The sequence below is a fragment of the Seriola aureovittata genome, chromosome 13 (assembly GCF_021018895.1).
Source record: "Seriola aureovittata isolate HTS-2021-v1 ecotype China chromosome 13, ASM2101889v1, whole genome shotgun sequence".
Classification (NCBI taxonomy): domain Eukaryota; kingdom Metazoa; phylum Chordata; class Actinopteri; order Carangiformes; family Carangidae; genus Seriola; species Seriola aureovittata.
Window position 1 is genome coordinate 26,128,641 of NC_079376.1, and position 15,056 is coordinate 26,143,696.

Consider the following 15,056-nt stretch of genomic DNA (forward strand, 5'->3'; position numbering starts at 1 on the left):
AAATGGTTTGATTTCATCAATGAGGGCTATATTTGACAAAATATAGCTCACCCAGTCCATTTCACCTGTTGAAATACCTTCAATGGATTAATACAACACATAAAATACTCTTTTCCACCTGCTATAAAGTGATAGCAGCATGTACCCTCACACTGTAAGGTGTTCTCTGCCTCAAAATGATTTGATTTCCTCAATGAGTGTTATATTTGACAGACTGTACCTCACCCAGTCCATTTCACCTGTTGAAATACCTTTTAAGGGCTAAAACAACACAAAAATGCACTTTTCTGCTTGCCAAAAAGTGATTGCTTTTAAAGGTAAAAAAGTAAATATTTTGAGGTCGAAAACACCTTTCAGTATACAGGTAGATGCTGCAAAGTTTATAACCATTTACAGTTTATGTATGTATAAGTGGCTGTAATAAAACTAAATGGCTAAAACAGTTTAGTCTTGTTTTACCTGTGACAGTTTTGTTTTCCTTGTTTTTTCTTATTACAGATCAATAAAATTGTCTGCAAAGTGCTCGCCATTAAAAGAAGTCTCTGTGCCCCATACCACCCACAAACAAATGGGTTAGTTGAGCCAATGAATGGGACTATACAGAGGTATAATGTCATTCCCACTTTTTATATGTATGACTTTAAGATAATTTTACTTCATATCCTACATCATATACTTATTAACAAATTCTTTGTGATTTTGTCACTTTTTTTTTTGTAGAGTGCTGTCCAAATTGGTAAAAGACCGACCTGAAGAATTGGACAAACATTTGGAAGCTGTCATGTTTGGCTTGAGGACAAAGTGCCAAATGATAACAAAGTTTTCCCCCTTCTTTCTGATGTTTGGTAGAGAGGTGAATTTGTGAGGTACCCCTGCTGAATACAGGGTGAGTTGCACTTACAAACATCTAGAAAGGAGTAAATAAAATTTTAGTTCAGTATAATGTAACTTTAATTAATTCTATTATTACATCGAAATCAATTTATAGGTGGATAGCAGTGTGCAGGACAGTTTGACAGGACATTCTGAACCACGACAAATTTCTGCAGATTAATGGACTTCCCACTGGTCAGTCCACCACCACCATTTCCTCTTCTTGGCCATCCACCACCACCACCAACGCGAATTCTTTCAACTTGATCGTCTTGTAAGAACAGTTGAAATTGTAGCATGTCAGATTTGATTCTTCCATTAGATCCTGTATATAATATATAAACAGATGGATGACAATTCCAATAGTGTCTTAGTAAAGCCTCCAAAACAGCTTCATTGCTTCTTTGTCCGAGATTCTCCAAATCAACCTTCAAACAAAACATTCTCTCATTTGGTGTTTTGATGATGGTGGTGCAGAGCGCAAACAAATTATGTCAAAATGTCTCATCAGTGTTCAATTGAGATCTGGACACTGTGAAGGCCATAAGCAATAGTTTGATGAAGCCTTATTAAAGCACTAAGGCTGTCACGCAAACTTCGTTAATAGTATTCATTTGGGACATGTAAAGATACCACCATACACATTGTCTCCACAATGTTCTCCATTACTTAGCCATGAACATTTCAAATCAAAATATTTTCATACTGTAGATTTAAAAGGGAGGATGCAACACTGCCAGGATAAAATAAGGTAAATTAGTCTTTATCAGCATATTTAAGCAAAGAAGGAGGAGACATGGACAAGTAAGTGATATGTAAGTCTGTAATACTTACAAGTCTAAGTTAAATGTCCTTTCCTCTAAAACAGTTGTTACTCCCATCTTCTCCATTGTCAAAGCGTCTTTCATTTTTTATTCCACTGCCATATTTACCAGTAAAAACAAGCATATATCTTTTTCTATATCTATTTTGAATTTTTGAGAGAATTGAGCTATTTGAGTTGTGTTGTGTGGTGTAGAACTGTGTTTCATGTTACATGTAATTTATGTGTATTGTATAAATTGGAGCATCCCTACTGTATATGCTTTCAGATCATTCATGAGTCACAGAGAATTCAATGCTTCTAGATGGGTATGCGTCACAGTGCCTCACACATGATGCTACTTGATGTGGGCCTATGCATTGGAAGTATGTATTACAGCATTAATAAGCATAATGTTAGGATTTAAGTGACAGACATTTTGAATCTCCAGCAGAAATGTGCAGCTCTTGGATCAACAAAATAAGAAATTGAATATGCAAATTTCACAAACTGGCTTTTGAGAATAGACAGATTAAAAATTAAAAGTAACCCTGAACTCTACCTTACTGTGACAAGTGTTATGTTCTGTGTGTCTGTAATGGGGTTCAGCAAAGTGTTATTCAGAAGATCATTTCATATATATCATCAATAGCATATAGACACTAGAAAATTCCAGGGAAATTTTGAGTGCCACAGGGGCTACTGCCAGGATGAGTACATGATTTATTTCCAGTGTTCAAAAGTCACCCTGATCATATTCTGGTTTTGAGAAATGTCTTGATATAAAAGACTCTTTTATAAAACAATGTCACATCCCTCCATCATGTATTATGTGGGGAATATCTCATATTCTGTGTTGTTTTTTTTAATAAAACAAGAGGCAACATGTCTTCAAACTGGCATTTAAAGGGTTAAAATCCCGAAAACTAATAAACATTTGATAGGTTTGAGCAGAACTGAAGTGGTTTAAGAGATTTATGCAAAAAAAGCAGAAAAAAATATTGATATATGATGATTTTATAGCATTTTCTTTGTGTGTCCTTTTTTGGACGCGAGGAACCCCAGAGGGTACAAAATGTGTTACCAGTGTATAATAGACCTGTAACAGTAACTGACATTAGATTTTAAAAATATGTAAAAAAAGACACTTTCTTGCAGAAATCCATACCTTCAGCTGTAACACAGCCAAAATGATCAGCAAATCAAAAAAGAAAAGTGAAGAAAATGTCCAAAAAAGGACAGAGGGACCCCTGAGGGTTAATAAATCCCATGAACCGCTATTTAAATTACCACTATTATGTTTTTTTCTGTGCTAAATTTAACATTACTGGGGAGGAGAGCAACGCGACTAGAAGTGACAGCGAGAGAGGGCTAGTAGCTTCTCCTCTCCTCTGTCTCAGCGGAGACCGTCACAACTTCATTCACTCTTTTAACAAAACAAAAAAAAAAGCTACGAAGGAAGCAGTAAATGGACTTACATATTTAAGACCTAACTAAATGTAATTTAAGACCTAACATGCGGCTAATGTAAAGCTAGCGGAGCTTGGACAGTTGGTTATCTGGTTGCTAGGCGCACGCACACACGCACACAGGTCAGGAGCTGCCGTTGCCATGGCAATGTGAAAATCTGCCCAGAATTTGGCTTCTACATGGCTTCAAACAACTGCAAATTATGAGAAAACCGTTACTTCTTTTCATAAACCGAAAAGACCGTGCCAGACACTGAAGCCAGAAGTTTCTACAGTCTCTATTTTATTCAGATATTCCTTAAAATGAGTGAGTAAGCTCAGTGCGAAGACAGAGTGAGATTCTTTTGAAAAAAAAAGACGATTACAGTAGGTGTCAATGAGAGTGAGACAGGTATTGCTGCCGGACTCGGCACCCCCCTTTAAATTTTGTGCAGACCCTGCCTGTCAAAGTTACATTTTATGAATCCCAACAACTATGTCTACATTTTCAGAAAGAATTATTTGTCTCCTTTTTACGGTTTGGCCGCGAGCTCGAGTTAAAAATAAAAATAAAGGTTATTTTTTACTGCTTCACGCACTCTAGCCAACTGACGCTTTCACTCTAACTTTGAAGAAAAAGTGATTTGCACTCCTCCTTTGAGTGCTCACAGTTTGAAAAGTTTACATGTTATGTAAAAACAGTTCCTGTCTTTTTGAGAGAGCAGAAGTTTTCCTCCGTTTTATAGTTTGAATCACATTTCTACATGCAGGTATGAGAGAGCTGGGTGACTCAGAAAAAAGGTGCAATTTTGTCGAAAAAAGGTGGGTTTCTAAAGAAAATTCCAATGCATTTCTAATGCATTATTTATTCCCAGGAATTTTAACACCAAAAGTCATAGCACCCCTTGCGGGATCAAGACGCACGTTTTGATGTATATATTACCGGGGTTTTCTCAAAGCTGCGGGACGAGTTACGCGCCGAAATTTGGCGGAAGAATAATAAACCCGAAACAGAATCAGAATATTAATAGCCCGCTCCGCCCCGAGGCACTCCTCTCAGCTATTCTAGCTGTAGAGGAGTGCCTCGGAGCTGAGCACCCGTGGCACTAATTAATAACAATGTCCAGGTGTTCCCCTTTTACATGCTTTGGTTAACTTTAAATAATTTAAACCACACAAATAAAGACTAATTGTAATGGACCGGAGGTGGACCCAGATGCAGCACACAACTCTCAGGAGTCTCAGGTTCTGGTTCAAAAGGCTAGTCGTGCACCAGGGTGTTACAACCCGGCTCACAGGGGAAAGGGAAGAAACACAAAACCCAGTTGTTAATAGGTATGAGGTTGTTTATTGTAACATAAATTGTAAAAATAATGGTTTACATGGACAAAACAAACCAAGGAACGGGGCCGGTGGGCACTGTTCAAAGCAAAAACAGAACATAACAAAAGGAGGACTCTCTAGGAGCTAATCAGTAATATTATTTAACTAATTCAAAGTAAAAGGAAAAACAAGGCTGGCTACCAAAGCTAACTAAAAACCAAAAACACAACAGGAACAGCACCCCTGTGTCATGATCTGTGTCTGGTTGTGTTTAGTTTTCTGTCTTGTGTCTATGTTGTCTCGTCACTTCCTGTTTTATTTTGACATTTGACTCTCCTTTCGTTTCAGGTAACTAACCCTTCCTCCTGGTGTCTCCCGTTGGTCTGATTGTCTTCCCCGCCCTAATTGTTTCCACCTGTTCACCATTACCTTGTGTATATCAGGCTGGGGTCCCAGAACACCAAGCCTGACGCCTTGTCCCGTCTGTTTGACCCCGAGCCTACTGCCAGGGAACCTGAACCCATCCTACCACTGAACCGTGTGGTTGGAGCGGTGACTTGGCAAATAGAATCTGAGGTGAAGCAAGCTAATGGTGAGAACCCGACACCTAGTGGTTGTCCAGCAAAGCGCTTGTTTGTCCCTGTTGCCATGCATCCACAGGTGATTCATTGGGCTCACACTTCGCTGCTCACCTGTCATCCGGGAGTCCAAAGGACTATGTATGCCATTTCCCAGAGGTTTTGGTGGCCCTCAATGAAGAGGGAGGTCCAGGAGTATGTGGAGGCGTGCTCCATCTGCACCCGCAACAAGAACTCTTCCCGGGCACAGATGGGATTGCTGCAGCCACTTCCCGTTCCTACTCGTCCTTGGGCTGAGATATCTCTGGACTTCATCACGGGGCTCCCAGTCTCAGAAGGTAACACCACTGTTCTCAAAATTGTCAGATTTTCTAAAATGACTCATTTTATTGCTTTGCCTAAACTGCTGTCTGCCAAAAAAACGGCAGAAGTTATGATGACCCATGTGTTTCGTGTCCATGGATTCTGTAAGGATATTGTTTCAGACCGGGGGCCCCAGTTCATCTCCAGGTTCTGGAAGGAGTTCTGTGCTCTCATTGGAGTCACCGTCAGCCTCACCTCTGGGTACCACCCAGAATCAAACGGCCAGACAGAACGCCTCAACCAGGAGCTGGAGACTTGCCTTCGGTGCCTTGTATCGCATAACCCGGCCTCTTGGAGCAAGAACCTGGTATGGGTGGAATACGCCCACAACTCACTTCCCACCTCGGCCACCGGTATGTCCCCGTTCCAATGTGTCTTCGGCTATCAGCCTCTTGTTTTCCCCGAGGTGGAAAAAGAGGTCACTGTTCCGTCGGCTCACACCATGGTCTGGCGTTGCCATCGTATCTGGGCAGCCGCCCGTATGGTACTCCTTCGCAGTGTGGACCGTATGAAGAGGGCTGCAGATTAGAGGCGCCGACCCGCTCCGCCATACCAGCCTGGCCAAAAAGTCTGGCTCCTAACACGGGACCTGCCTCTCCATGTCGTCTCCAGGAAATTGGCCCCGCTGTTCGTGGGTCCATTTCCTGTGGCCAAGGTCGTCGGCCCCTCCTGTGTTCGTCTGCGTTTGCCCAGGTCCATGAGGGTCCACCCTGCCTTCCACATTAGCCGGGTGAAACCGGTCAAGGAGAGCCCAATGGTTCCCACGGCCAGGCCTCCTCCTCCCCCCCAGATTGTTGACGGTGGTCCGGTCTACTCAGTCAAGATCCTTCTGGCGGTGCGCAAAAGGGGTCGGGGCAGGCAGTTCTTGGTGGACTGGGAGGGTTATGGCCCAGAGGAACGTTCCTGTATTCCTGCGAGCTTCATTATGGGCCCTGATCTCATCTCTGACTTTTATGCTCGTCACCCACAGGTTCCTGGGCCGTCTAGAGCCGTCCCTTGAGGGGGGGGTATTGTCATGATCTGTGTCTGGTTGTGTTTAGTTTTCTTGTGTCTATGTTGTCTCGTCACTTCCTGTTTTATTTTGACATCTGACTCTCCTTTCGTTTCAGGTAACTTGCCCTCCCTCCTGGTGTCTCCCGTTGGTCTGATTGTCTTCCCCGCCCTGATTGTTTCCATCTGTTCCCCATTACCTTGTGTATATCTGTCTGCGTTTCCCTTTGTTCTGTGCCAGTTCGTCTTGTTCTATATCCATGAACCTCCCAGCCCCAGGCTCCATGTCATTGTTGATTCAGGTCTTGTTCCTTGTTACTTTGTTTAGTTTTTCCTCATAATAGTGATTTTTGGTTCTCTGGCGTTTGCCGTTTGTTCATCTCAGAGTGATTTTCTTTTTGTCTCCTCTAGTTTGTTACTTTGATACTTTGTGAGTTTGACACCCTGCACCTAGTGTATATAACAAAAGTAATTTCTATAAGTGGAGGAATCAGCAGAATCAGTCTATTAGTAAAATCTAAACCTGACCCCACTTCCAGGCTTCAAAGACTACCAGATTACCAGGAGTACAAAACACAAAACAAGCTACCAATATCTGCTATCTTTGCTTTTCACACAAGACAAAAAAAAAACCACTTCCAACAAAGAGGCGAGCTGCCACTAACAATCAGCCGCCTGGACTGACAGGCTGGCAGGAGTTTTATAGCGCTTGGCTCCTGATTGGGCGGCTGGGATTGGCCAGCTGCAAACAGGCCGCACCAATCAGGAACCCAGGTGAGCTGAAGGCGGAGCTGCAAGGAGCCTGGAGACCGCACCATTCAGGACAGAGAGGGTGGAGCATCTGGGTGGACTGTGCAGGCAGCTTGGTAGACAGGGGAAAATTAGGCACAACAAAAGTGGACAGAGCGGCGGCTGTAACACAGGGGACAGCCGATGAGGGGGAATCGAAAAACAGGCTGAGTCGGCAATGGGAGATCCAAATGGCAAATGCGGGAAAGTCTTACATAGGTTACAGTGAAGAGCAATCTAGCAAAGAATGACTGGAAGGCTGAGGTTTGTATACTGGGTGAGGATAATCACGAGCAGCTGTGTGACCAGGTGAATAGAGTTGTCTTGATGAGGTGGGAGTGGCTAATACAGGGAGGTGCAGGAGAACAGGGTGAATAAAGTGAGAGGCAGGTGACCTGAGATGCAGAACTGTGACACTAATGCTATTGTTTATTTTTCTGCAGTGGGTGGTTCAAAATATTTCAAGCACTTTTTATAAGATAATTTTTCCTTCCCATAATAAATTAATTTTTGCACCTTTTATTCAGAGTTTGCTGAGTGCATCCTGGCTGGTTTTCTGGTAGAGTTAGATAACTCTGCCTCAGGTATTACCAACATAAGGCAGAAGATGGCAGTGTCTCTGCTTGAGAATACAAGTGTTTCTTAAACATATTATACATCTAAACATGTTTTTGCTGTTCATTCTATTATTATTATCGTATTATTTACTCAGACGAACATTACTTAAATTTATTAAAAAGGAAATTATTATCCATATGTCTTTATAGATGACTTCCCTGACCCCACTTTTGCGGGGAGCAGGATGGTGACACTAACTGGGTAATTACATATGTTTTACATGTCATTCTTGAAGAGGACAATTATCAAAACGCAATCACACATCATTAACTTCATAAGCTGGGTAATTTGCAACGATTACTATTTAACTATTTCACTATCATTTTTGGTTTCCTCTTGTCTAATTCAGATTGGCTGTGACATCTGCCCATGATGGTACCACAGGAGCTGCGCCAAGAGGCCCTGCAAAAGCAAAAGATTTGCAAAGCATGCATGGGTTTATTAAAATATTAGCTCAACATATGTAGAGCTAATTGACGAAATTTGCTTATCATGCAGGACAGTGACTCGCCATATGGAGAGTCACTGTCCTGCATGATAAGCAAATTTTTTTAAATTTGTTCTTGCTCTCAGGACACAAGATACCTGCTGTCTCTACCATGCACTCTTTGAGAAACTCCCCTTCAGAGAAAGGCTTGCTGGTCTTTGCTAATTTGAATGCCAGCAAATAACTTGCCTTCGTGCTTGATTCTTGGATGGCAGTTTGTTGGATAATGGTGGTGTTTTGCTGAGCCTGCAAACTAGCTGCCAACCTCCGAGTGGTAGCAGTCCATTCTTGCGTTGACTGGTTGTTAGCGTTATTAGCATGCTTGGTGGAAAAATGACGGCTGATGTTGTATTCCTTTAAAACCGCAACGTTTTTTTGGCAAATAAGACATACAGCCTTTGACTGGACTTCAGTGAAAAAGTATTTAGTTGTCCGTTCCTTATTAAAGACTCGGCACTCACTGTCGACTTCTCTTTTCTTTGGCCCACTCATTGTTGCAGATGAGTTCAGACCAGTAGCAGAGTAATAACAAAGAGTAGCCCGGGCTTCGCAAAATCAAGTCAATGGATCACTGCGCCTAATGCGCCACCTGGTGGAACGCCAGGCATTACAGGACAAGGTCAAAATGAATGCAGTCATAATTATGATATGATTTGATTTGGTCAATTCTGTACCAATCTTCGGCAGGCCGGATTAAAAAGACCAACGGGTGGATGTGGCCCACAGGCCGTAGTTTGCCCACCCCTGTACTAGAACAATCTGGCAAAGAGCGAGTGAACCGGGGATGCATATATACTGGCCTGATTGGAGATAGAGTGCAGCTGGGGGCAACAGGTGAGGACAGTGAGACTGATTAGAAGGTGTGGCAGAGTGGAGAGTGAGACAAGGCATAGCAGGCTGTGACAGGGAGATCTTGATGGATTTGAAAGACTTAGTGGAATTGGTTTGGTCCCTAGCTTTCACAGAGGATATGATACAGTACTTATCCATAAAAATATCTAAACATCAGTTATACCAGGAGGTGTTTCCAAATGTCAAATTACAGCCCAAACACCTTTACACTGAGCACTACCCACAGATGATTCGCCGTTTTGGCCCTCTTGTGCATTTTTGGACCATTAGATTTGAGGGGAAACACAAAGTGTTTAAGAAAATAGTATATGAGACTCAGAACTTTAAAAACATCCCTAAAACACTTGCTTGCAAGCATCAACCACAGATGGCCTATCATCTGACACTACCCAATTTCTTCAAGCCTTCAGTGGAGACCTTTGCTGTGAAGAATGTGTTCGTAAACACACTCACAACAGCTGTTATACATCAGATAACAACCAGCACCACAGTGTATCACACATCAAACATTCTCTAACTGCCTACATGATAAGTGGACAGTTTCTTATTACCAACAAGCACTTCATTCCTCGGAGTGAAATGCAGGTTGCACTTGGTGAAAATGAAATTAAAAAATGTTATTTTTATTTTATTATATATTATTCTATTATTATTAAAATTAGGTTGAAGAATGCAATACACAGACTGTGTATAACAGCTTGCTAGAAATTATTGTGTAAAAGTGATCAATTAAGTGCAGACAAAAAACTAAATAAAAAATGATGGAATGGAGACTGTAGATTTTCTAGTCAGAAAAGAACACTGTCAGTATGAAACTGGAAACTACCTTCATTATTGTCATTTGAATTTAGGTGCAAATGTTACTATAACTTTTGGCTGGACTGAAGGTAACCCTATAATCCTCTCACCACTTGTAGGAACATGGCAAAACCAGAGACTTTTTGTCTAGGTGTCTGGCGTTGAGAGAGTGACGGTTGAACTCCTCCGTCCTGATTCTGTCCCTCAGCTGACCTCTTTGCGCGTCAGAAACTGGAAATCCTATTCAATTTTCCGATCCAATTCGAAGATCCTGTCTTTAATAACCAGCTGGTAAATTTAAGCACAATTGAGGACATTCCAAACATGGGCACAGCCAAATTGGAAAAAAATAGTAGAGCATGATCTTAGCTCAACATCAAGCTGGGCTGGTGACTGTGGGGAGAGTTCAAGCTGCCAAACACCCCAAAGAAGCTCTGCATGACCACAGGTATTTCCTCTTCCCACATTCTCACCCGATATTGAGTTTCTACTAAGAGAAGAAAATGAAGCAAAACAACAACATGGAAGGCATCTCACTTTAACAAAGGAACAAAAGAGCAAGATCCTTGATGGAATGGCTTGTGCAATATACCAATACAAAGCCTAATCAAGTAGCGGAGAAATCTGTCAGGCTGCTGAGGCCTTGGTACACAATCATTCATGTTTGCAGGATGCAGGGTCCAAAAATAGTTGGGATGGCTGGAAGGACAGTCTCACAAACAAGAATGAACAATTATCACAATTACTGTCCCTCCGCAATTACACAAGCTGTGCAAATCTGGATGCCCGGAGGTCAAGGTAAACAGTGGAAAGAGGAGGATGATCAATCCTGATACAGCTTCACCGCATGCTTCTGTTAAGTGGCCATGACGTGCAGAAGTTTATTATCTGCCACAACTTCCTAAGGCGGAAACACTGGACAGTTTGGAAGTGCTCAGAGTTGACATGTTGATGGAAATGGAGAAAAAGGATAAAGACGACATAGACATCTCACCAATAGACACTAATATGAGCAAGACCTTTGCTGCAAGAAGGCTTGAGATTGTAAATTCAAGTAGCCCTGTGGCGCATGTTCAGGAAACATGGCTAGCTCTTTTCCTGGAACACCAGGTACATAAAGTGCAGCATATATTTAGAACTTAGAAATGTAGTTGATGTGATTGTTAATTTTCTCACTTACTTGTCACATTGTGTGTTGTATTTAGCCTTCATCTTAGGTATATAGATTGAAATATCATTATTGGTATGTTTTTGATGTTATGGGAAGTGATTGAGGTGACCTTTGTTTGATCAGGTTTGTGCCGAATACCAGCGGCTCAACAACCAGCGGCTGAGAGTTGAACTCTATGCTACGCTGGATCAGGATACAGATTGTTTGCTCACTGTAGCCAGAGAGATGCAGGGAAAATCTGGTTGAAGGGCCCAGAGGATTTCCTCCATCCTGAAGGCTTACTCTCAGGTAAATTATAGGGAATGTCTGAAGCAGATCTTAAGGATCACTACAGGGTATATATCTTTTTAATGGATCAGTATCAACTCATATAAATTTGATCCTTTCTTATTATTTATTTATTATTTATCGTATTTGAATGAAATGTCACTGTATAAATTTATGTTGAAATGCAGCTGTCAGTAAACTTTCATGATTTATGATTTAACAGTTCAAATACAACAAAAGTATTTTAATGTCCAAACATTGTCATCCTAGACTGATAAAAAAAGTTTCTTAAATCAAAGTAAATTGTTAACTGTTTCTTGGTATGACATAAATAATATATCCAAAATAAAAAAATCAATCTGTGCTTATCACACAGCCCCTGAGCTAGTCAAATATTCTCCTTACATGCTCTGATAACAAAAAGTGTCTGAAAGCAAAGTAAGTTCATTTTTCTTGATATAATAAAAACAAAATCTTGAAATGTAAAAAAATCATTTTGCACTAATCACACAGCACCAGAGCTAATCACATTTTCTCCTTACATGCTCTATCCCACATTCAGACAGTCTAAACCTACATCGCTGGCACCCATGGGGAAGAGAAAAATGTGTATGTGTTCATAAATCACTCAGCAGCTCTTATAAAATGTCCATTGCATAGGAGTTGCTGGACAATACAGCCTCCATTTCTGCTGGAAGCTCAGGGTAGCTGTTGTAAGTTGATGGCAGCTCCACAGTTGGGCCACAAGTATGGGCAATTGGACGCCACGCTAGCCCTTCCAAAGAGGTGAGTGGGACTTGAATTTCTTTCACACAGATGACATCAGACCCAGTCAGAAATCTCATCAGCTTCCGGAGACCTATTTCATCCAACCCCCTTATGTACTGATGTAAAAATCGCAAACTCTGGTTCTCTGCTGAATTAGCTGGAGAAGATGTTATCATCTTAATCACCTTCCGTGTTGTTGGTTTAATGTCCTCATACAGCTTCTTCATATCCTCTACACTTGGGAAAAACTTCCTGAGTATTGGTCCTGCAACCTCTGAAATATTATCCAGTGCATATTTTGGGTGCTGGATCATTTGCTTGTGGGCGACCTGGACATGCACGGCTCTCAAGTTATCTTTTGTTGGTACTGTTCTTACTCCCATGCGATCCATAAGATCAAGAAGCTCTTCCTCGTCATCGCCGACAACAGCCTCTTGCAAAGCGGTGGACAAGAGATCACGCTCAGACTGACTAAGATACAACATCAGGGAGTCAAACAGTAAATCAGGTGAAACAGAGCGTTCACCAAATATAACTGCTGCTGTAAAGGCTTGTGCCAGCCGAGAAGGAAAATACCCATAGTCCTTCAGTCCCTTGGCCAATATCCTGCCAACAGACTTCCATTCTTCCTCTTGCCATTTTGGGGATAGCGATGGCACCCTCACATCTGCACCTTCTGCTGCACAGTCAAAGAATTCTGTCCAGAAGGCAGCATATACATCCCTGGACACGCCGTCAGCATCTGCCCCCATTTCATCAATGAAGCTGTATTTCACAGAGTAGTTAATCGTTGCTTCATCCTTGAACTGAGCAATCAATTCATCTAAGAGAGTCACTCTGTGAAGTTTCACTGTGACATGCAAAAGTTCACCGGCAGGACTTGGCGGACTAGCAGAAGCTGTCTCAGCATCAATAGGAGTTGAGGTGCAGGTAGGGGTGTTTGTTTGTTCCTCTTTCTATTGCAAGGATTGGCTCATGTATGAGTGTATCATCAAGATCACCTAAAAATGGCCCACCTGTCAAAGGAGCAAAAATGACCTCTGATGTATTACACAGAGATGTAAGAGCAATAATCTGAACAGCTGCAGTAGAGACAACATCATCTTGGACTGTGTGTATTTGATTTTCACTGTTATGTCTTTCCGTTGTCAGCTGCTTTACCTCTTCCATTGTGTGTTTATCTTGTCCAAATTCTGCTGTGTTTTCATGTTGCTCATCTGTCTGTATATCAGCTCCTTCCTCTGGGTCATCTTCACCGGTCAGGGTCTTTGTGAACAAATAAAATCTTGACAACCCCAATTTGTGTGTCTCGTAGTATTCTCCCACACTGACATCCTCATCAACTTGTGCTTCCTGGAAGTTAACTATATCGTGGCTGAACTCTTCCCACTTTCCCATTGTTGACTTTTCATTAGGGAAAAACAGTTTTTTAGCTTGAGACAGAATCTCAGTTTTAGTGGCTTTCTTGTTCATATCAAGAACTCTGGTTCCTCCACCACTGCCTTTTCTGACTTGTTTGTTGTCATGTATCCATCCTATTTAAATTTTTCTGGTTGTCTTCCAGGCTCTCCTATTATTTTTTAGATGCATATTTGTTGGTTGCACTGTATTTTCCTCCTCCAAACCTTGATCGCTGTCTTTGTTGCTCATTGTGCCCATTTTTTAAAAAAGTTTTTTAAATAAGGACAGTCTTTTTGTATCGTCTCCACCTCTTCTCTGTTTTTCCATACAGAAACGCCTTGTGGCAATCCTGTCACCATAGGCTGGAATGTAAGTAGCCATAGTGGCATCATCTATTTCTCCAACTACCAAGCTGTCAATCTGAAATAAAAACAAAAAGTATACATCAAACATGACACAGCTTACACTGTATTATCTCCAAGACGATTTACTTCTGTGCTAAATTCCAGGACAACCAATTATAAATGCCAAATGCAGATAATAACACAATGGACAGTATGAGACAAAAACAGCTTTTGAAGCTGTGACTTACATGATCCTGCTGCATTTTCTGAATACTCTCCTCAGGAACACCTCTGTTGCGAAGAAATATCCACAGACCATCATCTTGTGGGAGGCCGGATGTGGAGGATGTAGCCTTTGCTGGCACTGCAAAAATTTAGGAAAAAGGCATATAAATAAATATTTGTTGCACCAACAGTTAACATGTTTAAAATTGTCAAGCCCAATTGTATCATGATATTGTCAAATTATATGAAAGCATAAAATCATTTTGTTTGAAATGGATGTTTCATGTCTTGACTATTGACCTATAAACACACTGTCAATATGTAATCATTTGAAAGTTGACCTGTCATTAAACATTTGAACATGCTCACTCAAATCACCAACAAAATTGATTTGTGTAGTGTCCTTTTGTGATGAAAGCCTTCACTGGTTATTCATAAACAATAACATCACTATGATAGTGCAGAAGACTAAACTCAGCAGCTTAGACTGGGCTTTTATTAGTAGTATTATTGTTATTACTATGATTACTTTTCAAAAAGTCAATAAAATCCAGATTGGGGCTTTGCAACATAGGGTATGAGTAACTGTACTTTACCAGTAAGCAGGTGCAAAATGGTTTTAAATTTTAAATTGTTTTATTCAACATGGGCCTACACAAATAATTATGTGCATGGACGTTTCATGCAGGATCCTCAGTGTGCATGTATTAAATACATAGGAAACAGCAAAGGAGAGGGAGCCCATATGAAAACCACAGCAACCTCAGCAACTCAAAACACTTGTCATGGTCCGACAATGGTGTCAATATAGTGACTAGTCTACTGGCAACGTTCTGTCTGTTTACATATACATGTACGTGCCCCCATGTTAAACAACTTCTATGTTAGTATTATCATGTTATGTCTCTAGAGTGTTTACGATTAGCATATAACCTAACATTATGACGAAGGGCTCGTTT